General features: G+C 41.5%; 1 long non-coding RNA gene across 1 annotated transcript; it reads left to right on the plus strand.

The window, feature by feature from the left end:
* The first annotated feature begins 3,217 nt into the window (after positions 1–3,217).
* On the plus strand, positions 3,218–4,501 carry LOC137148990 (uncharacterized). Its single transcript, XR_010918637.1, has 2 exons — positions 3,218–3,352; positions 3,956–4,501. It is a non-coding gene; the product is annotated as an uncharacterized lncRNA (long non-coding RNA).
* Positions 4,502–22,286: the final 17,785 nt, after the last annotated feature.

Below are 22,286 nucleotides of genomic sequence, written 5' to 3' on the forward strand. Positions count from 1 at the left end.
GTGCAGTGCCTTCTGTGAGGTGCCTCCTGGAATTGTAGCAAAGCATCAAACCTTGTGTATTTAATATAGGATTATTGCTTTTTTCCCCCTCCCAAGTATTATTCTTTAGTATGGATATTTACTCAAAAGCAGATTTAACTCTTTCCGTCTGTTTTCCTGCTGTTGTCCCTATTGATTTATGACATGGAATAGCCAAGAGGCTTGATCACTTGAATGATGCTGCAGACATTTTGAAACCTTTCAGTTTCAAATACATGGCATTCTGCATTAAGAATGGAAATATTGATTGTGCTATAAATTATACTGATTATAATTCACAGCCTAGCACCGGCAAGCAAGATGCCTTGCGGGCTTCTGAGACTCACTCATTTTGAGAGGAGTACAATTTAACCCTCTCTCTGCCGTGCAAGACAGTATTCCTATATGCATCTGCCATCAGCTCTTTTGCATTGTAGTGAGGCAGTGTGGCCTCCCTCCAACCTAGAGGGGGAGGAGCCACTCTCCCTACCCAAGGGGGTGAAGCTGGACCAACCTCACCCCTCCCATTAGAAGTGGGTGGGCGTGACAGATAGTACAAAAGGCAGGGCCTCTAAGTCTAACTCAGTTGTGGGATAGCTGCTGGAGAAGGACATCTCTCCCCTGGTGCTGGGGCTCAAGACTGACTTCTGCACCACTGAGGAGCTGCCTGGAGCCCAGAGAAGCTGCTGGAATTGCCTAATGCCTGCACCGCTGAGGAGTTGCCAGAGCTGCCTGCTGCCTGGAACCCAGGAGATCTGGTGGAGCTGCCAGACACCTGTGACCCGGCAGCTGGATGCCTATGACACTGAGGGCCTGCCCCTTGCAGTTTACCCGAGGGAGACTGATGGTGACCCTGAAACCCAGGTACTGTAAGGCAGTGGGGCAGGAAGGAGCCCAGGGGAACCAAACAATTGACTGGTTGTGTTGTGGCCTTCAGCCGGGTCCGTGAGTTTTGGCTGGAGACCTGCTGATCCCATGGTGGAACGCTCCACCACTGTTAAGGCCCTGGACTGGTACATGGGAGAGTTGGGAGTGCCTGTGTCCCCCTCTCCCCTTGCCACCCTACCCCTGGGCCTGGCTACAGACTGCTTGCTTGAGCCGCCCTGCCTGCTATTCGATTGACTGGTTAATTCCCCTGCCAATAGACAGTGAGTGAGTATGGTGGTGTGGCCTCCCTCTGACCCAGAGGGGAAGGAGCGACTGGCACCCCTCTACATGCACTCTCTCTGCTTTGAGTTTGAAACTGCAGATATGACTTATGTTATTTTTTTTTAAGGATAACTAAAATATAGGGCAAGATTCCAATATCACTACACAGACTTAGCACCTTATTCCACAAGAAGTCCCATTGACTGTGGTAATGGAGGAACTACCCAGACAATGCCATAACCTATGTTAAGATTTTATATTTAGGTTGCATTTGGTATGTGTTAGTGTGTATAATTAGTTACTTTCACATTTAAAGAGTTAAAGAGGTTGTAATCTGAAAACAGAGAAAGCTCACTCAAGCTTGATACAGGATAGATTCTTATGTTGGCACTGTGGTCAGAACCTTCATCTCATTGAAGCAACTGCAAAAACGCCCACTGATTTCGTGGAGCAGGATTGGGCCCTATGTCTTTAACTTTGTTGGGGTTTCTAATGTAGCTCCTAAACGATAGTGTGTGGTCTCATCTCCAGCTGACTCTGTGACCTGAATTTCTGTTTATGTTAAGGCACCTTCACCCTGAGTAAATCTGATATAAAATAATTCAATGTGGACTGAGGCACCTTGCAGAATTGGGCCCAAAGAATAGAGCTCTGTTGTCCTAGCTCTTGGGTTGATTACACTGAAGCATTCTGCATGTTTGTTTATACATTCGACTGCTTGTTTTTGTTTCATTTTAAATGAAGCGCTTAAAATTAAAGGTAGCTTGAGACTATTTCTCTGAACGCCCAAAAGCGCTTCTGAGAACTGTCGTGTGTGTATATAGAGAGTATATGAACTTTTCACTTTGAATTGCCCTAGGTTTAATATGGTATCGAAAGGGTAGTAATGCAAATGTATGGTTCTATTCCTGTTCAAGACTCCAGAATTACTTCACACCTAGTAGTAACTAGCTGCACAAGTCATTGTCACTTGAGTATTCAAGGTTTTCTTCAATTTGTATAGAGAAAATCTAAGCATGCCCAGTCTCTTGTCACCTGAAAATGTCTTTTAACACACAGATAAATGAAAACAGCAACTAACAACTCATCAAAACAAGCAGTATCAGCCAAATCAGGAATTTGCTCCTTCCAAAAGAGTTGCTGTTCTACAAGTGATCCAGCAAGTTTAGTATCCTGCCTTTCCTAGTGGTCAGGGCTGAGTGCTTCAGAGAGACATACAAGCCCTACAATACTCCTATGTCAACAGTACCATAAAACCACATAATGCTATACCAAAGCTGAATGTGCCAACCAACTATGGTCCAGATCTCCACAGGTATTTAGGTGCCTAACGCCCATGGATTTCAGTGGACGTTAGGTACCTAAATACCTGTGAGGATCTGGGATCAAGTCTCTTCCCCCCCCCCCCCCCCCGAGCTTACAAGCTAAAGCAACATCTGTAAAATAAATAACAGAACATGCATGTGGGGACTAGAGAGTGAAGATTTCACCAAACTCCTGGCTTTCTTGCTGGAAACGCTGAAGGAAACGTAGCTATGCAAATGAAAATGTAAATAGACAGCAGGTAAGAGGTAGTGACACATGGAATGAGTGAGCAAGAGTTGTACAGGACCCTGAAGGTGAGAATGAGAAACTTGCAGTTGACGTGGAGACTGAGTGGAAGTTAATGAAGGGATTGAAAGAATTAATACACCTGGCAATGTAGTACCACCACCTGGGGTGCTCTTCCTGAGCACAGCTGGCAAACAGTTTATTTCCGGAAGCATGAGGAATTATATTTATTTATTATTGTTTCCTACTGCTCAGAACTATTGATCGAGGCTGTCTGCAGACAAAGGCAGACAGCATTGCATCAGTTACACGTTCAAGCTCTTCTTCAGGCATCCTAAAAACATAGGGCCAGACCTTTGGTTGGTGTAAATTGGCATAGCTCAGTTGAAGTCAATGGAGCTAAACTGAGTTACACCCAGGATCTGGCCCACAATTTATTTTTAAATGTAAGCAGGGTCTGAATGAACTCTCCCCTGACATCTAGTGATAAATGAGGGGAAAAGATTTCAGGAGCAGAGGGTGTTTGCAAGAACACACATTCTCTGCCTACGTGTTCAGCAGACAGAGCTGCTTTGCCAGAGTGATGAGTTTCGGCTTGTGTTTGGGTTACAAATCACTTTAGTATTGAATGCAGGTAATGAAATGTTGATATTGTATGAGTGAAGGGCAGCAGAACTACACTGAGCATGCCCTGCTTGAGGGGTCACCCTACATTGAACCTCACTTGCTAAGCAGGGGAAGGAATGCCCAATCCCAACGAAAATGAGAGGTTGCGTGCTGGTCTTATCTTAAAAAGCCGGGCTCTGCCTAAAGAGTCCTTAATACTATTTGATCCTTTCCTCCCCAATGTTTAAAGACAGCTGCGTGGAGCTCAGTGGAGAGTCCTTCTTTCTGTTCAAAGATTGCACCAGCTGGAATCACTGATGAGCAGGTTTAGGGGCTTAGCATTAGGCGTGGTGTGGGGGGCCGTGTGGCAGTGAAAGACACTAGAGGCAGCAGCTCACAGGCTCCCCACGACCACTGAAATCACTAAAAATTGAAATCAACCCCATGCTTTGGGAGTTCCTAGCCTCTGATTGCCAGAAGTTGAGAGTAGATGACAGGGGAGGGATCACTAGACAACTGTCTGATCTGTTCATTCCCTCTGAAGCACCTGGCATTGGATGGAAGACAGGATACTGGGCTAGATGGACCATTGGTCTGACCCAGTATTACCCTTCTTATGTTCTCATGTTAGGTAAGAGCTGGGCTGGTGGTGGAACCTCAGAACATGGCATCTCAGAAGTGCAAGCAGCAGCAGTGATAACTGTGGCAGAGGTGGTAGCGATTGGCCAGTGGTGGCAGAGATAACAGCAGCAGTCAGTGGGCCACAGAAATGACACAGGGGCCATAGAGATGACCACGTCAGCAAGCGGCCAGCAGTGATTAGTAGCAGAGATAACAGCAGGAGCAGTGGTGGAATTGCTCAATGTCCCCCCCTCTTTTGGGGTGGGAGGTGAACTCAGGTGAACACACTTCTGAAATCTGGGTCTTCCTTGACCAAGGACAACCAACCACTGTGAGTGGGATGCAGCAGATGGCCAGGGGAGCGGCATGTTAAAGGGACATTTGTTCGTGACATTTTTATACTGCAAGGTTGGAAACTGAGGCAAAGGACTCTGCTCAACATACAGTGGGATGAGTGTTTGCTTATGGTTAAGTGCTTTTAAATCACAGTGGTGGTATTTTTGCGAATTAATTCTTGTTTCACTTTTCATTTTAATAAAAGTTTTCTTTTGCTATAGACAGACTAAGTGTTTGTGAGTGGGGGAAGTGTTGCCACTAAGAGGTGCCCAGGGGTGGTGTTTAGTTTGCTCAGATTACTGGGTGGGTGCTCAAGCCAGTTCTATTTTTTATGGGTCAGAGGAACCCCTAGGTATTGAACCCAGCCCGTGTCGCTGCCAACTCCACCTGGCAGAAGGGTTACAGAAACAAAAGCTGAGATTCTTATGTGATCACATGACTCCTAGAGGTTGGGTTTAGGCATGTGCTAGTGGGTCCTGAGCTCAAGCACAGTGGTTCTGCTTTAATTTGGTTCTCCTGGAAGGCTGCATCATGTCTTTGATGCTGAATACCTTGTGAAGATTCAGTTAAATCTTGAGTTTGAAATCTGGGCTGTTACACTGGCTAAAAGGAAAGGAGAGGGAGAAGTTTCTGCCTATTAGATGTTGGGAAAATTTTAAAATGAAGAATTCTTACTGCAAATCTGGGTTTAGGGGGTTAAAATATGAGGAGGGAAAAATTACGTGCTAATTACATTTTCAATATACTTGCCTGATATAATACTACTTGAGGCAGGGAATTCTTTTCTGGAGGGATCTACCTCAAAGCTTGAGTGGCTTCATTCCAAGAGGAATCCATTACTTTTTTTCAATTCCCTTAGTTCATTTCCTTGCCAGTTCGCAGGTGAGTTCAATGACAATCGGAAAGACTGGGTCACTGCAGGAGCACTGCAGTATATGCATGAAAGCAGAGTGATCCCAACACTTGGACTTGTAAGTGTTCTTTTGAGTTCACTGCTGTTGCTAACCTGCAGCTAATTGTTCATCTGACACAGCTAGATATCTCTAACTCTTTGGTGACAAGGGAGTTTATGATGGATCTTGCTAAAGCAGATTAGACCCCCTCTGTATTTCACTCTCTCACACAGATCAAGAATCCTCTCCCCTTTTATCCTGGCTTGATGTATTCCCCTTTGATCCATGTTCAAGTGAGTAGATTTTTTTCCCTCCCCAGTGTCAAGGCTTTGAATGCCTTCATGCTACATCTTGTTCTGGTTACGGTGTTTTCTTGGATGACCTCAGGCAAGAATAACTTGTATGATAAGTTGGCTTTGTTATTGACTGACAGACCAGCTACTTGAATTTCAGCCTGTCCTCAAAACAACCCTTTCAATTGCCCCAATAACTAAACAATGATCTGAGCTACTTTGTGTCTCAAGATTACTTTAAAAGAGTTTGTGCAGGAATTTTTTCTACTACTCTGTATGAAATCTGTACTTGTGTAAAATAATGCACACATACTGTACAGTGGTCATGAAATGTAATATAATTGCTAAAAGTGTCTACAGTATGGCTAATGGTGTGAGTACAAATGTAATTTTGTTTTCCCCAGATATAGAAACAGACAGACTGTTTGTTGTATGATTAGCATAATGGAGCACCGCCATGATGCTTCAGGCAAAATAATAATAAGGTTGCACATACAGCAAGAACCAGTGCAAGTCAGCAGTGCCAGTTAATGTGTTCTGTTGCAATGTTAGTAATACCCACTTTCAGATTCTAGCAATAATCTTCAGGCTGTAATTTTTTCTGAATTCTTGCCATTTCGAGGTCTTACTCCTTTATAGATGCTAATGTTTCAGCGCAATATCTAGGGACTATAAATTCCATTTCCTTTGAACAAGCGTAAGTCTAAAGGAAATACTTAGTTATGGATTAAGCCAGGCAGCTAGTTTTCTTAAAAGACTGCAGACTTATGGTTCCTGATATCTTTTGAATTTTTTGAGTAACTTATATATGTTACTACTACTTCAGATCTATAAACTGAAGATCTTATGTCCTGGATGCCTATCCCATAAGGTGAAACACACAAAAGGATTGCCCATAAATATCACCAACCCAGTTCTTAGCCCTTTTTCCTCTTTACTAGCTGTGATATACCATGGTATGTTCAGGGTATACCAGACCAGTGGGGGCTCTGTCACCCCTGCCCTACCATCTTGGGTGCCTTACAATGTCTTGCTGAAGCAGCTCCCACCAGGGGTGCTCACAAACAGTCTTCCAGCATGCAAGCCACACCCTAAGTGTCTGTGTGTAACTGCAGCCTGCCAGCCACACTCGCGTTACACTCTGATTCTCACCAGCCATGGTTATGCTGCAGGGTGACCCCAACACACCCCCAGTCCCAGATTTCCCCCAGACATATATGTTCTGTACTGCCCAGCCCATCCTGGGCAGTATGGATATTTTAAATCTGTTATTCCTTTAAGAGAATAATATACTATCTTATGATCTCAAATAGTTAATCAGACACTTCAATTTAAACACACTGGATTAGAAAAAACAGTAAAATAAGTTTAACTACACAGAGATTTTAGGTGAGTACAAGTAATGAGGTTTAAAAGTCAGAAATGGTTACAAGACAAAAAAAACAAAACATTTACAAATGCCTTATCTTAACAAACCATATTATATTCAAGCAAAATTCCTCACCATATGCTCCAGCAGGTTACTGACCAAACTCTCAGGTCAGGACCCCTCTCTTTGAGTTCAACACTTGCCAACTTTGTCCTTTCAGGTGTAGTGAATGCAGAAGGCAGGGAGAGAAAGAGGAGGGTATCCCTTGAGCTGTTGTCTCTCCTTTTTATAGTTTGTCCCCCTCTTGAAAAACATTTCCAGCTGAGAACCAGGAGGCAAAGAGTCTATGTGGAAGGATATTCCCTGCTGGACTTTTGACCTGTTTGAATTTCCTTTGTCTTCCCTTCCTGCTTGATGACTCTGTTTACTGCTTAAATTCAAATTAAGGCAAGTACATATTCCTGTGTTTAGGGCAGACCTGTTTGGGCAGGGCTGTGGGGTTTGGAACATGTGTTAATAGCATCATACAGGGGAATCTTAACTCCATATACAATGTTGCCACATGTATTTTATCAAGACAATACTGATCAGCAAATTATGAGTTTTTTTTTTTAAAGGATACCTCACAAGGCATACCTTGTACAAAGTTTATTACAATGGTGTGTAGGGTGTGAACACAGGGGTATATTCTGTTGCACTAGCCTAAGGAAAAAAAGCAACTACAGTAACACATGCACTCTGCAGAGCTCTCTGCACACCCAGTCAGTGCCTCCTATGTCTACACTACTATTTTTAGCAGTGTAATGTCCTGCTGCCTCCCTGCTGCCGGAGCCTTTCCCCGCTCTCACTGCTTCATGTAACTACATACTCCACTGTGGGTGCAGCCTGCTTTGCACTGCAATGAGTAGCTATATGTGTGTCTACACACAGCTGCAAGTGTAGACAAGGCCTAAATAAGTGTAGGAACAAAGTACGTTAACACCTACTGCACAACTGGATGTGTGTGTGGAGCTGTAAAGTTGTATTTCATAAATGGCACTTTCCGTAATGATCCAAAACATATGTTTTTGGTCTTCAAGAGTGTCCCTTATGTGACTAGTTACTAGAAGGATCTAGAAGTTAATTCCATTTCAAATTCTGTTCCAAACTGAAATTGGCTGCTTGCCTAGAGCATTTTAATTTCCTCACATGCCAGATGGTTTTCAGCTATCTCTTTTTTTCAGCAAAGCATTTAGGCACATCTTTAAGTGCTTTGTTGCATTGGGATGGACTTGAACATGTGCTTAAATATTTTGCTGAATTGGGCCCTGAGTGTCCAGATACCGTAAAACTAGGCAGGTTTGTGCATTTAAATCAGACTTCTCCTTTGACACTGTTTGACAAAGGCCCTAGTGTGGCCCTAAGAGCCCCTCAATGCCAACTGGCAAACAGTTCACTGTCATATAACAGCAATTACTACCAGGCCTGAGAAACTCACTACACCTAACACACTGCTGTCATAGTATTTATCTATAAAGAAAGTTGTGTGAGGTGTCAAGTAAACCTTATATCATACTGGTCATCATACATATTGTGAGAGATATGTACAGGTATAATTCAAGAAGTTGTATGTATGTATTAAAAATATGTTTAAACTATGTAGCCAGGCAAGTTTTTTCCCAGACAAAGGAATGTTAATTTACCTGTCTGCTTAGATCACCGGTGTAAATTAAGCAGGATAAACCAAATACAAGTGGAGTTCATTTGCATGTGAAGTAAACGGGAAAAACAAGTTAACAGGAGGATGAGAAAGCAGCATGGCGTCAGCACAGCTGAGCACAAAGCAGCAGAGAAGAAGGATCTTATCTGGGGGTATATGTCTAAAGGCTACATTTGAGGTTTGCTGAACTGTATGAAGAAGGAAAAAGAAGAGGTTTGCTATCCGTCAGTGAAGGGGGGAAAAAAAAGGACCGTGCTTTTTGCATCCATGAAAGTTGGTTCAAGGGCCTGGGGACTGGTGACACCGAGAGGTTGCTTTAGATGACAAACGTAGCCTGTTAAAAGTTATCTAAGGTAAAACCTTTATGATTAGAAGCATGTTATACTTTTGTTTTATTTGTAACCATTACTGTTTCCATTCTTCTTAATACTCACTTGAACCTGTGAATGTTTGTTAATAAACTTATTCTCTTTTTATGATCGTCATCTCAGTGCTGTAATATTAAGTAGAGTGTGCCTCCTCAGCTGAATCAGGTAAGCTGGTCTGTATACTGTCTCTTTGGAGGCAGCAGACTTGGCAATTACTGTGGTTGTCCAGTGACGGGGCTGGACACCACAGGGTGATGCTTCTGGGATGTTCAGGAACTGGAGTACACCATATATTAACCTGCAAGGCAAAGTCAGGGCTGGCAGTGTCCTGAGAAGTTTGTTTGGGGTGGCTAATAGACCATGGGCAGGGAACTGTCACCCAGTTTAGCAACAGCTAGTCTCTCTCCCTGAGGCAGGGGAGGATGTGACGGTAGGCAGAATTCCTGGAGTACCACCTGGTAGCTGGGATACCCCTGAGCCCTCTGTCTGAGAAGCTTTGGTTCCCTCTCACACTCTGATGCTGTGACAAGCCACAAATCTGACAGGTATTGCCCTTACACAGCCCTCCACAGGCAGGGACCACACCCAGTTTAGTTCAATGGATGCTTTCCAACCACTCATAAATCAACAATAGAGAAACTCCAGCTGGCTCCTTGGTCCAGGACCACAGAATTATACCATCTACCCTGGTCAAAAAGCCTGACCAGGGAGATTATTATTTAGTCCGTCCTTCCCTTAAAGTGGAAGGAAAGTGCACCATTTTTGTTACTGAGCAGTTTGTCTAAACACTTCACTCAGAGACACACTGGTTAAGATAAAACATTAAACAAGTTTATGAACTACAGAAAAATGGATTTTAAGTGATAAGTGGCAAATGTAAAGAGATTATAAAGTTACCATATGAAATAAACATAAGATCACAGTCTAAATTCTACACACTAACAAGTTCTTGAATTAGTAATGTCTCACCCTCGTTAGCTGGTACAAGCAGTTTCTTAAACGCAGGCTGAGCAACCTTCCCTGCCTGGGACTCCCCTCCTCCACTTTCAAAGTCCTTTTGTCTTTCAGATGACCCTTCAAGTGTTCAGTTGAATGGGAGTGGAGCCAAATGATGTCATGCATCCCTTTTATACTCTGTTTTCAGCTTGCTAGAACAGTCCATGCTTGTGACATGGTGGCTTCTTCCCATTGGTCAAGCAACCCTATTGTGAACACGTGTCCTACAGTGAAGCCTCGCTGTAAGCAATCCCCAGTGGTGGAATCTTTCCTTGATGGGCCATTAGCACATCTGGCTGCTTTATTGTTGTACCTGAAAAGCTGGTTTTGGAGGTTCCCACCACACATGTTCTAGTAGCATGTACAACAATATTTTATAACTTCACTTTATAATTTGTATGGTAGCACATACAATCCAAAAGGATCTTAATGTTTAGCAGATCAAGACTTTTAAAATAATACCAAACGAGGCATACTTTTACAGAACATTTCATAATTATATGACATTGGTGATTATGGGGTTTTTGGGGTATTGTTTTCAGACACAGGGTGTCACAGAGGGTAACAGTGATCTATGATTCTGGAGGTCCTGAGAAAGTGTCACACTTACAGACTGCTTAAATGTTATGTTACATAAGCTTACAAATTTTGCCTACTTGACTTACAGGTACATGTAATAATGCCTTTATTTTTTTGCTATTACTTCAGGCCCTTTTTGGAGCACCTAAAATCTAATTTAAAGGGCTTTGCTCACACAACAGATGCCAAATTCTAGACTTGTCTAATCTAAATGAAAAATTCAATAGTCTGTCTTCTGGTTATGGGGTATTTACAAGAAATTTGCAATTTTTCTCACATGTATTTGTTTGAAAGTATTCAACACATTTTTTATGACTGTTTTAAAATCTGTGCATTAATAGCAAGCCATCTGTCAGCTATCTGAGCTGCATTGGTTAGCTGTGATTGCATAGGTAAGACACGTTGGTACTGCTTCTCTTCCCCGATGAGGGTCCCAATTCTTGAAACCATTTTTGTTCAGGATAGCACTTAGGCATGTGCCTAACGTTAAGGAAGTCACTGGGATTTAAGTACATTGCTTTCCTGAAGTAGGGCCTAGATAAATGCACAAGTACTTCTGGCAAGAGTAACTGCAAATGCAAATCTTAAATTCAGTTACCATGAATGCTTCCACAAGAAACTTTTCCAGTATTCACTCAGCTCTGATATTTGATTTAAAAAAATGTAGTTGTATCATTACTATAAATCTTTTTTCTACCTTTGGCCCCTTAATAATAGAAACACTGATTGATGACTGAGCTTTCCACTGAGCTAGAGGAGTGCTATTTTAGTATCCTGGGATAAAAATAAGTGACTGGTAGTACATAATGAGCCTTGAGTCACAAAAAGTGGTGTAGGGGCTCCTTTTTATGATCAAACTGCAAGAAGACACTGGAGAAGAGCTCTGCTTAAATGAATGATTGGCCACTTTGAAGCTGCTTAGAGAAGCTCACTCTCTCAAGCATTTTTAGCTTCAGTGGAAGACCACCCAAAAGAATCCAGCATTAGTCAAGGTAAAAAACCACAGGCCAGATCCTCAGCTGAAGAAAATGAGCATAATTTCACTGAAGTCAGTGGAGCTAGAATGATTTATCCAATCTAAGGATCTGGCCCTGTAACTCTGACATATAAACTAATTATAATTAGTTTATAAGCTATGTTTCAAATACTCTGTTCTTGCTAAATATTGTGAAATGGGATGGGTGGATATGTAATATAATGTATAATATATATACACATACCATTTTCCAATATGGTGAATGATGTACGTGATGTTCAGCTGCCTGTTGATGTTGCCAAAGTGGCCACTGGTTTCTCTTATACACTTGCAGATAAGGAAGCATGTTAAACTGACAGAAACGCTGCAGTCTGTGGGTAGACTGGCTATTTCTCAACAATGGAAAAACTTCCTTCCACCACTCAATTTGATTGGCTCCAACAAGTTTGGAAAGTAGTGGAACTGAGCAAGATTGGCCTTGCAGGGGCCTGAGGATACAATGATTAAGAAAATCTACACTTCCCTCTTTACTATGGTGAGATAACTTCCTAGAAGATCACTAACAACTATAGCTCTGAGCATAGCAATGGAAACTCATCTGAGTGTCATCCTGTGCACAGCTTCCCAAATCATCTCCTTCAAGATGGAGGGGATGAGGGCATGGTATATGAAGTGTTAGGAAGTGTGGTTAAGGTGATCATTGCATCTTTAAGGTCTGGAACATATTGGGCTGGCTGAATTCAAATTAACTTTTTAGTAGCAGCTGGATGTAGCTCGAGATGGTGATGTAGCTTGAGATGGTGCAGTCCAAATACTTGAACTGATCCACGTTTTTCAGCTGTATGCCTTGGATGAAGATGGCTGGTGCTGGGGCATTGGAATGAGATGCTGGTTGAAACAAGATCTCTGTCTTACCGAGACTGATGGTGAAGCTAAAGAGCTGGGATGCTTCAGAAAACCTGTCAACGATAATCTTCTGAAGGTCATCATGTCTATGGGCCAGCCAGGCACAGTCGTCTGCAAAAAGTGCCTCAACAAGAAGTCCCTCCAGTGTTTTTGTCTTAGTATTGAGTCTTCGAAGACCAAAGATGCAGCCATTGAATCAGTTGCAGATGTATATCCCCTGATCCAAGTCCCTTGTGGCACAGCTGAGGACAGAGGCAAAGAACAAATTAACAGCACTGGAGCAAGTATGCAGCCTTACTTCACTCCATTTGAGATTTCAAATGCATCAGAAGAGTTACTTACTGGAGATCACTTGCACTCTATTGTGGTCATGGAACAGACAGATGATTTGTATGAACATTCTTGGCAGCCCAGTTTATGTAGAATACCCATAGACCTTCTCTGTTGACGGTATCAAAAGCTTTGGTCAAGTCGATGAAGACTGCATATAGACCCATGTTCTGCTCTGAATGTTTTCCTTGGACTTGCCTTAGGACAAAAATCATGTCTATAGTACTACGACCTGGTCTGAAACCACACTGTGCTTCTGGCCGTCTCCTCAGATATATTTGCAATGAGTCTGTTTAGTAGAATGCGAGCTAGTATTTTCCCTGCTGTACAGAGGAGAGAGATGCCTCTGGAGTTTCCGCAGTCAGCTTTGCTGCTTTTGTGTTTTTTGAACAGTGATACAATAGTAGCATCTTTGAGGTCTTGTGGTATTTCTTCTTCTTCCCAATTGCTACTCAGGATGTCGTGTAGCCTTTGGGCCTACTACTTTGTACAGTTCTGCTGGAATACCATCCTTTCCGGACACTTTGCTAGAGTAACTAGATGTAATGACCAAACTATCTACGTAACTGGTATATAATGTATTTATCTAAGCACAGTAACCCTCCCACTGACAGAGAAACTTCTTACATTTCTTGTGCAACAAGAATGCACAAGCTAAAGTATTTTTCTATACGTCAGTTAATTCAGTGTACTTCAAACTGATAGAGAATTGATTGATTAAAAATGAAGCAGCTACACAAAAAAATACTGACGGGAAACCACTGTGCTTAACTCTAATAATAGTTAAATCGAACTAAACAAGAATAAATAAGGATAGGCCTTGATACTGTACTGGATGCAAGGGTCTGCCCTTGTGAAGCATAATGCAGGAGTGGGACCATAGATACTATGGCTCTGCATGCTATACAAATGATTTCTATTAAATACATTTACAGAAAACACTATAGTACCCTTTAAAAAGAAGTACCCGCCACTGTTTTAATATCTTTCTAATTGTCCATGGATCTGGTGTGCCTCATTCAGAACTGCCACTGTCCCACATTTCCTAGCAGGAAGTCCATGTTGCTGACAAAGCTTCTCTCTTCTTATTCTATCAAAAAAGTGAGGAAAGGAGGTCTTACCTATAAAGAGCTATCATCTCAGCTCACTTGATGTCCCACCAGATCCTGCCATTCTGGAAGCAGGAGGCCTGGCAGGCAGTCCTTGAGAGAGGCTGAGATCTCCCTGCCCATTTCTTTTTGCTCTTGTGCAATTCCATACTCCGCCCAGGCACAGGCAACACCATCGGCACAGTTACTGTCCCCACTGTACTGCCATTGGCTGAGTGCTTGTGCCCCGTGCAGTGTGTAAAAGCTGTGGGAATTACAGCTTGAGCTGCCTGGAGCCTTAGTAACATACCCTTTTTGCAGCATAAGGTCCTGGAGATGAGAATATTCTGTGTAAACCGAGCTGCTTTCCTCAGTAGTCAGGCTACAACAGGTTTTACCACACACTGGCTCAACTACATTGGTGGATAGAGGCAGTGTGACCGCTACATGGTGGAAGCTAACAGAGTATTTGGGGTACTGGAGAAGAATGTACTATTCAAGGCTTTACTAAATACTCAGCTCACAACTGAATATTCACTGATTTCCCTCTGCCCTCCTTCCTCAAATACAATTGGATGAATAGGTGATGCAGCTTGAAATATTGATGCACACTCAAGATTTCAGCTTCCTGCCATTCAGCTGATTTTAGCACCTAGTGACTATAAGAAAAGATATTACACATAATTCATTATATTAAAAAAAAAAAAAGAAAGAAGGAAAAGCCCCGTTTCAGCAAAACACTTAACCACTTGCTTAAATGCTTCTCTTAATTGGGGCTTGAAGTCTGCTGCTCAACGTTTGTAACAGACTGTGTACTGTGGCATGCCTTGCTCATTGCTCCCCCTGCTGGACGCCTGGGCATCTCTGCACACATGACTTTGCTCCCAAATATCCCACCCTTAGAACAAGGCAAGTAATAGAGTTTGTTTGTTTGAATTTCGCTGCTTTTTTTTCTGTTTGCAAATAGATCACACCATTTTCAAATGTATTAGTTCTTTAAAATTATTTTGTAGTTTCTTCGCACTGTTTTTTTCCTTAGATGAATAGCTTTGGAAGAATTCATGGTGAATATCTGATATTCAAGCTTTTAAATTCACATTGTGTTGATTAGTTCTATAAGTCGCATAGTATTGCATCATTTCCCTGATGGGTTGAGTTGTATAACTAACCCACACAGCATGCATCTAGACTATTGCAATCAAATACCCCCTGTGAAGTTCACTCTCAGTGAATATTTGATCATCTAAACTTAACAGGCCAGAGTCTCTTTTGTGTGCTGGCCAGTATGCACAGCTCTGGCAACTCAAAGGGGCTGAAAAGCAGCCAGAGCTTTCGAGCTAGAATTACCCCAAAGTACAGGAGTGATCTCTCAGCTGGCACAGAACTGGCATACCTGGCCCCTGCACTATCTCCTATGTAACCCTGCCAGAGCAGGGAGGCATGGGGGCGGAGGTGGAGCCTAGCGGGAGAACAGTCAGAATGAGCTGTGCTGTGTTTATCCCAGCTGGCACATAGTCCCTTGGAGACTACTAACAGCTGCATAGATTTGCTTTAACCTATGCAATGGTGTAGATTCAACCTGAGGAATGGCTCCCTGACGTGTCCTCCATTCTACTGTGCTGAGAAGAAAGATGGCACAGCAGAGACTCCGGGCTGAAATGTGCGTTTTGAGAGTATTTGTGCTTGTAAAACCTGACCACTCAAACATCTGCAGGAAGAAAACACGACAGGGGTGTGAACACAGCCACTTTTGAATTATTTTTCAAATTTGTATGAGTATGGATTTATTTTTCACACTGATTAGCTCAGCTTCACTCCCCTCCCACACACCTCCACTAATACTCAATACCAGTGTAAATTCCTTCATGAGATTTTTAACATTCTATAACAAAAGCACAGAACATGTGCAAGACTTTGAGCAATCCCAAGGACAGAGCTTGCGGCAGCATCTCTTCTTGTTGTGGCACATTCCCTTGCGCTAAGATCAGAAAATAACTTATCAGGACAGAAAATCCCCTGGCTGGAAGCAAAGGAGGGCTGACGAACTTACACTTGAATCAATAATCCATCATTTTAGTCACAGAGTCAACACAGAAATTGCCAGACCAATAGTCATAGAAAATATCCAGTGTAAAAGACAAGTCATAGCAGCCCAGAATAATTGCCTAATGCTGAATAAAACAATGTGCTGTACTCACCTCCAGAGCAGCTCACCATTATAAGAAAATTCAGAGGGTGTGTGTGTGTGTGTGTGTGTGTGTGTGTGTGTGTGTGTGAATCTCCTAGGAATAATGGCAAAAAAAAAAAAAAAAAAAAAAAAACCTATGGAATCATTGCTTTTCCCATTCAGAAGATAAAATGAAAGAGGAACAATGATGCTTATTTATTTATTTGCAGTAGCACCAAAGTTCTCATGCAGAACTAGAACCCCAGTTTGCTAAACTCTGCACAAACACACAGAAAAAGAAATGGACCTTGAGCACTGAGCAGCTCAAGGGATTCAGAGAAGCTGTGAGGAGGCAGTGGTAAGTTTCCTGGCACAGGCAGAATTGGTGTGGTACAGAGGTAGCATAAGTTCACCTTTGCTTTTCCCCATGCTACATCTTCTGGGAAATGCAGCACAGAATCTAGCCCAGTGCCTTTAAAAGTGTTTTTTCAAAAGGTAATATTTAATATATACCTTCTTTTATTAGCAATCCTTCAGGATTCTTCTTAAATCTTTCTAAATTTGGGGGAATAAGTTACATAAACATCCCACTTAACTAATTCCCTATTTAATACAATGTATATTTCTCTATATATTTAAAGTAGCTTCTTAAATATTAAGGAAAAAATGTCTGATCAGTTATAACATTAGATCTTTATAGCCTGTGTTTATCATTGTTCAAATTAAAATGTCAAAGCATTATAATAAATTGCAAATGTTACATTTCTTCCTTAAGACCCAGATACTGCAAGCTGTTCCTCAGGAGAACAGGCCCATTGAAGTCTTCCATGAAAATCAGTTTGCAGGATTGGGACCTAGAAAAGCAAGCATAAAAGAAAGCACAAGTCTTGAGGACCGTATTGTATTGTATTGCTGCTCCTTAGTTATGGTAAGGTATTATTTAATATATTCTAAAGCGATGTCAAGGGCAGTTATAGTGTAAGGGTAGGTGCCTTTTTTTTAGCATTTGTAAAATAAAATAAAGCAATAATTAAATAGGAAAGCCAGAGAACTACAACAAAAGAATCAGGAATAAGAAAGATACTTTCAGAAAGTACCTCAAAACCACTGACCATGCAGCAGTCAAGAATGGCTGCAACAATATCACATGACAGAGGTTCTAACCTCGATGCAGTATAACAGTTATGAATAAGGTTATAAATAGGCATGGCAAAATTCAGATTTGATGGATATTATCAATGTGCATTTTCAAGCATTTTTTATTTTTATTTTTTTTAATTTTCACAGTTGTGCAAAATAATGGGTTAAACATTTTTTCAATTTAAAAATTTTCACAGTGGCAAGAAATTATGGGGAGGCTCAGATAATTATTTAATGGCAGTAGACACTGAGATTAAAAAAGTTAAAGCTTTATAACTGTTAAAACACAAATTGCCAACATCAAATGTCAAAATATATGAAGTAAATAGCCTTAAACCAAACTCAAGTATGTTCTTAAGCAGCATTTTGCTGAGTTTCCCCATCTGAACATTTCAGTTACCAATGGAAATGTTTTGTCATTGGTTTGTGTGTACAGTGAAATTGACGTTTATCAATGTTTACTGATAAAATTCTAATCTTTCCAAGCTTACTTACAAGTGTGACTGAACAATCATTTAATAAGTGTTACATGCATTTTAAAAAAAGCACATTAGTAATCCAATAATATAACCCCAGCCATACCTCAGTCTGATATATGTTTTGTTTCTAAATTAAGTCAAGACCAGATGAATTACCTCAGACCAGGTCATCATCACAGCAGTGCATCACAGACATAAACTGGGAGGTCTCAAGATGCCAGAGCAGGTGCATCACTGTCAAAGGCAATGGAAATTCCCACAGAGAGAGGTGGAAGGGAAAAAAACACAGCAAAGGCAGAGCACCTACTTCTAGTCCATCAGGACTCAGTGGTGAAATTGCTAGGCATTCAGACCATGCTATAGCAGGGAGAAAGAGATGTGTCATTGTTAACAGAGACACTAATGGAAAAAAATTTATGCTGACACTGCAGATAAGGCAGAGGATGCTGCTATCAGGAATAATGTTTAATGATGAAGGTAGTAGTAAGAAAACTGGAAATAAACAGCTTAAAGGTAGTATTATGAGACAAGATTATTTAAGGCCGTCTATTTTTGATTTACTTGGACATAAAAAAAGTAAGGTCATGACATGTTAATCTATGAACCTAGAGAAATCAAAGTCCATGACAGATTTACAAGGGGAAGAAAGGGATCTGTTGAATAAATACACTACTAAATAATCAACTGATAACTGCTGAATGACTACGTAGTGATGTAATTGATGGTGCTATTAATATGTTGTCCAAAATAATAGGTATTTTACAAATATTCTGATGCACTGAAACAGATGGAGCAAAATGTGGCACAGTACTAATTCAGAACTAATATCTCCATCTCGGACTCACTGCTGAGGATTGTTTGCTTATTTCATTTTTAAAAGAAGCTTCCAAAGGTAACCCACCTGAACATTTTTGCTGCCTTCCTCTGCTGTGATCCAGGAAAGTACTTCTTGTAGCAGACATGTCAGGCTAAGGGTGAAGTTGTCAGCCAGGCACATCTTATTGATTTTTAAAGCATTATTTTCACCACTAAAACACTGTGGGCCCAATTCCAGCAAGCCTAATGGATAGACCCCCAACTAGAAAAAGTGCACCCAGCAGGGAGAGTGGAGGATGGGAATTGAATGCACCTATTCTGGTTGCTCTTAAAAACTGGAGAGAAGCTGCTTTGTAGTTTTTATTTCAAGAATGAAGCTACAGCACAAAGGTTTTTCTAGAGTGTGACAAGACAGACTAGTTGGTGAGGGGACATGGTCTGTGTATTCAGGTATGTATGTCTCAGTGTATAGCTCTCCAAGACAAATTACTCCAGGAATAATCTACATGGATGAAACTATACACAGGCTACTGCTGGCGGCAGCGTGAACACACAATGCTGCTGCTTTTGAAGCATATACGTAACACACTCCTGATTGGAAGGACCATTTCACATTGTCCCAGAATCAGGTTCATTCTTTTCCACAGATTGTATCTCTGTATTTTATTTCATCATCACCTTAAGTTTTCTAGAAAACTGCCTTTCAACTAGCCTAATCATCAAAAAGGAAGTCATTTAACAGGTGTGCTTCCTCAAATGCAATTTCCTTCTCATTTTTCTTAGATTCATTAATCTCTTCCTCCTGTTCTAAAGATAACCTGTGGCAGATTGCAATCTTTTTCCATTTACAACATACCAGGAATATTTTAAATACAATATTTTAAAGGTGCATTAATAACGCACTAGACCACCCAAGTTATTAGATATTTAAATCTGATTTTTTTGTTTCTGTTTAGAAGGGACATTGGCATCTTATGTCTAGTCTAATGAATTTTTGAGCATCATTCTGGAGGAGTCTGGGATTTTGGAATAGATGTCATTAGAAATACCTAGATGGACAGACAGATGATTAGATTAATACTAGCCAGTGCTTGTATTTACAAACTAGCACATTCACATTTAATTCTAAAATGTTGTAAACATACCTTCCGGCCATGCCATTTCACATTGCATAGCACCTGCATATTGATGGAATTAATGACCTTCTTTTCCCATAATTCACCTCATTATGTAGTGGTGAATGGATGAATATACCTGTGCAATCTACAGGACAGAAGAAAACTGAGCCATGTAATAAAATTCATGCATAGATTGCTGATGTTGCTCTATCTAAAGCTAATTTATAGATTAGATCTCATGTGATTAAGAAACTGCTCAGTATAGTTGGAGGTGGCCAACTAACTGATGCCTGTGGTATGTCTCCTATAGTTTGTTTGAAAGAGATAATAACCATGATGTTGTTTTCACCACTACAGGCAACATAATGGCTTCTATTACTATGATTCTCTGAATCCCACTTTGGGCCACAATTCTATGAATTGCTGACCTCCCAAATCACCAATGGTGTTTAGAACCGTCTAGGTCCAAAAAGAGAGAATAGCTTGAAAGTCTCCAAGAGTTTTAAAAAACTGGACTAGCCTCTATGTATTCTTTGGATAGGATGCCTGTGACACTCTGTACCTCAAAATAGCTCCCTGGAACTCCACTATTCACCACTGTGTTATGATTATGATATGTTTTGTACAAAGCTTGGCTTTGTGAGGTATCGTTTGAAAAGTCTTGATCTGCTGAACATTAATATCCTCTTGTATGTGAAGTTCTGAAGTTTTGCTATGGGTGTGTTACTGAACTATATTGTGCGGATGGCAGCACCCACAGTCAGCCTTTCAGTTACAACAAAGGAGTAGCCATCACTGCCCAGACAGTGCTGATGGCCCATTAAAAGGTATCCACTCTACCAAGAGCCATCCTAGAGACTTCTCAGAGGGAAGGCACATAGGCAGGCAGTGGAGACTGCCTGACCAATGGGGCTGCCTAAACCCCACATCACAGCAAGGATCTTTCTAGCAGCTAGGAGAAGGAGAGACAGGCCAAGTGATGATGTCACTATCTCCCCCACCCCCATCTCAACACCTGGAAGCACCTCTGGAATACAAGGACTTTGAACTGGAGAAAGGTGGTCCCAGGATGAAGGGAAGATAATTCAAGCCTGTGTATTGAAGAACAGAAACCTGCTTGTAGCATCTGTCAGGGTGAGACACTGCTTGATTCAAATCCTGCTTAGTTTGTAGAACTTAGACCGTGAATTTATTTTAATTTCTTAAGTAACCAACTTTGATCTCTACGCTGACTACTTATAATCACTTAAAATCCATCTTTCCGTAGTTAATAAATCTGTTTCATATTTCAACCAAAACAGTGTGTTTGGGTTGAAGTGCTTGGGAAATCTCAGCTCAGTTTACAAAGGCTAATGTGTGTCCACTCCACACTGAGGGAGTGGTGAACTACTTAATGAATTTGCACTGCCCAAAGGGGTCTTGAGTAGTGTAAGACGGTACAGTCCTGGGGTGTAGGGCTGGAGCCGGGAGAAATTGGTTGGAACCTCTCTATTGATGGTTCAAGAGTGGCTGGGAGATCATTCATGTAACACAGCTGGGTGTGTCCCTGCCTGCGGATGTCTGTGTAAGTGCAGTGCCTATCAGAGGTGTGACGCTGTTTGAAATATGAATGACTGTTTATAGTATTATTAATACTAATATGACAAAATTGCAATGAGTCTGGCAAGATATGCCATGTAAGGTATCAGTGGAAAGATTATAATTTGCTAAGTATGATAATGTTTATGTGTATGTATCATCTTTGTATTGTAAGTTATGGCTAAGTGTGATATATCTGTATCCAAACACTCGTGCTGTGCTACTGTGTGACACCTCCTCAGGCAGATTAGCATCAGCACTGTCCAGCCTGCTTGATGACTCATCGAGGGCAATCAGCTATACAATGGGCCAGGGAGAGAAGCCTGGGGCTACACTTATGAGTCAGCAGGACATGTAGGTCGGGGGAACTGCAAGTGTTTTTCCCTGCCTATGTGCTATGAAGTTGTTTGAAACCATAAGATGTACAAGCCACATGGCAGAGACTATAAAATGCAGCTGTACCATCTCCATCTTGTCTCCATTCCTGCTTCCTACCTCTGGATCAACTTCTCTACAGTTGAAGCTTTGAAACAAAGGACTGAAAAAACCGTCCAGGTACTGGAAGTACTCCAGAAGCCTGCAAACTCCTTATTACCTCTAATAACCTGATGTATGGACTTCAAAGTTATATATATGTATCTGATTACTTTGATCATTTAACATCTCTCTTCTTGTTTGTTTCTTTTCTTTTCTAATAAACCTTTAGTTAAAGGATTGGCTGGCAGCATGATTTTTGAGTAAGATCCAAACTAATATTCATCTGGTAATGTGGCTGACCCTTTGGGGATCAGGATAACTTTTTATAAAGTGAATAGAGTTTTAAATAACTTCTTGTTTTACTGGATCTAGTTGCTGATTGGGAGCCAGAGACTGAAATGCAATAAAGTGGGCTGTGTATTTTCTTTTTTGCAGGGCTTCTTGATAACCAGCTTGGGGAATCAGGACTACTGTTTGAGGCTGGTTGGGAAATCTAAGTGCAGTGTTAGCCATCAGTTCTGGGAGAATCTGCTCTCCTTTTGCAGTCTGCCCTGACCTTGGCATTTCAGGTGGGCTACCCTAGGCACAGATGGGTCACAAGAGATTTGTGGCTTCAAATCAGCATCATAGTGTCAGAGGCAGTCCATGTTGGTGTCTTTGGAGGGCTCAGAAGTGCCACAGTCTAGGTTGCACCCCGGGGACTCTGTTACAATGACACTTCTTCTCCTTTCCT

Source organism: Emydura macquarii, unplaced genomic scaffold (genome assembly GCF_026122565.2).
Source record: "Emydura macquarii macquarii isolate MOO-44397 ecotype Brisbane River unplaced genomic scaffold, CSIRO-AGI_Emac_v2 contig_705, whole genome shotgun sequence".
NCBI lineage: Eukaryota > Metazoa > Chordata > Testudines > Chelidae > Emydura > Emydura macquarii.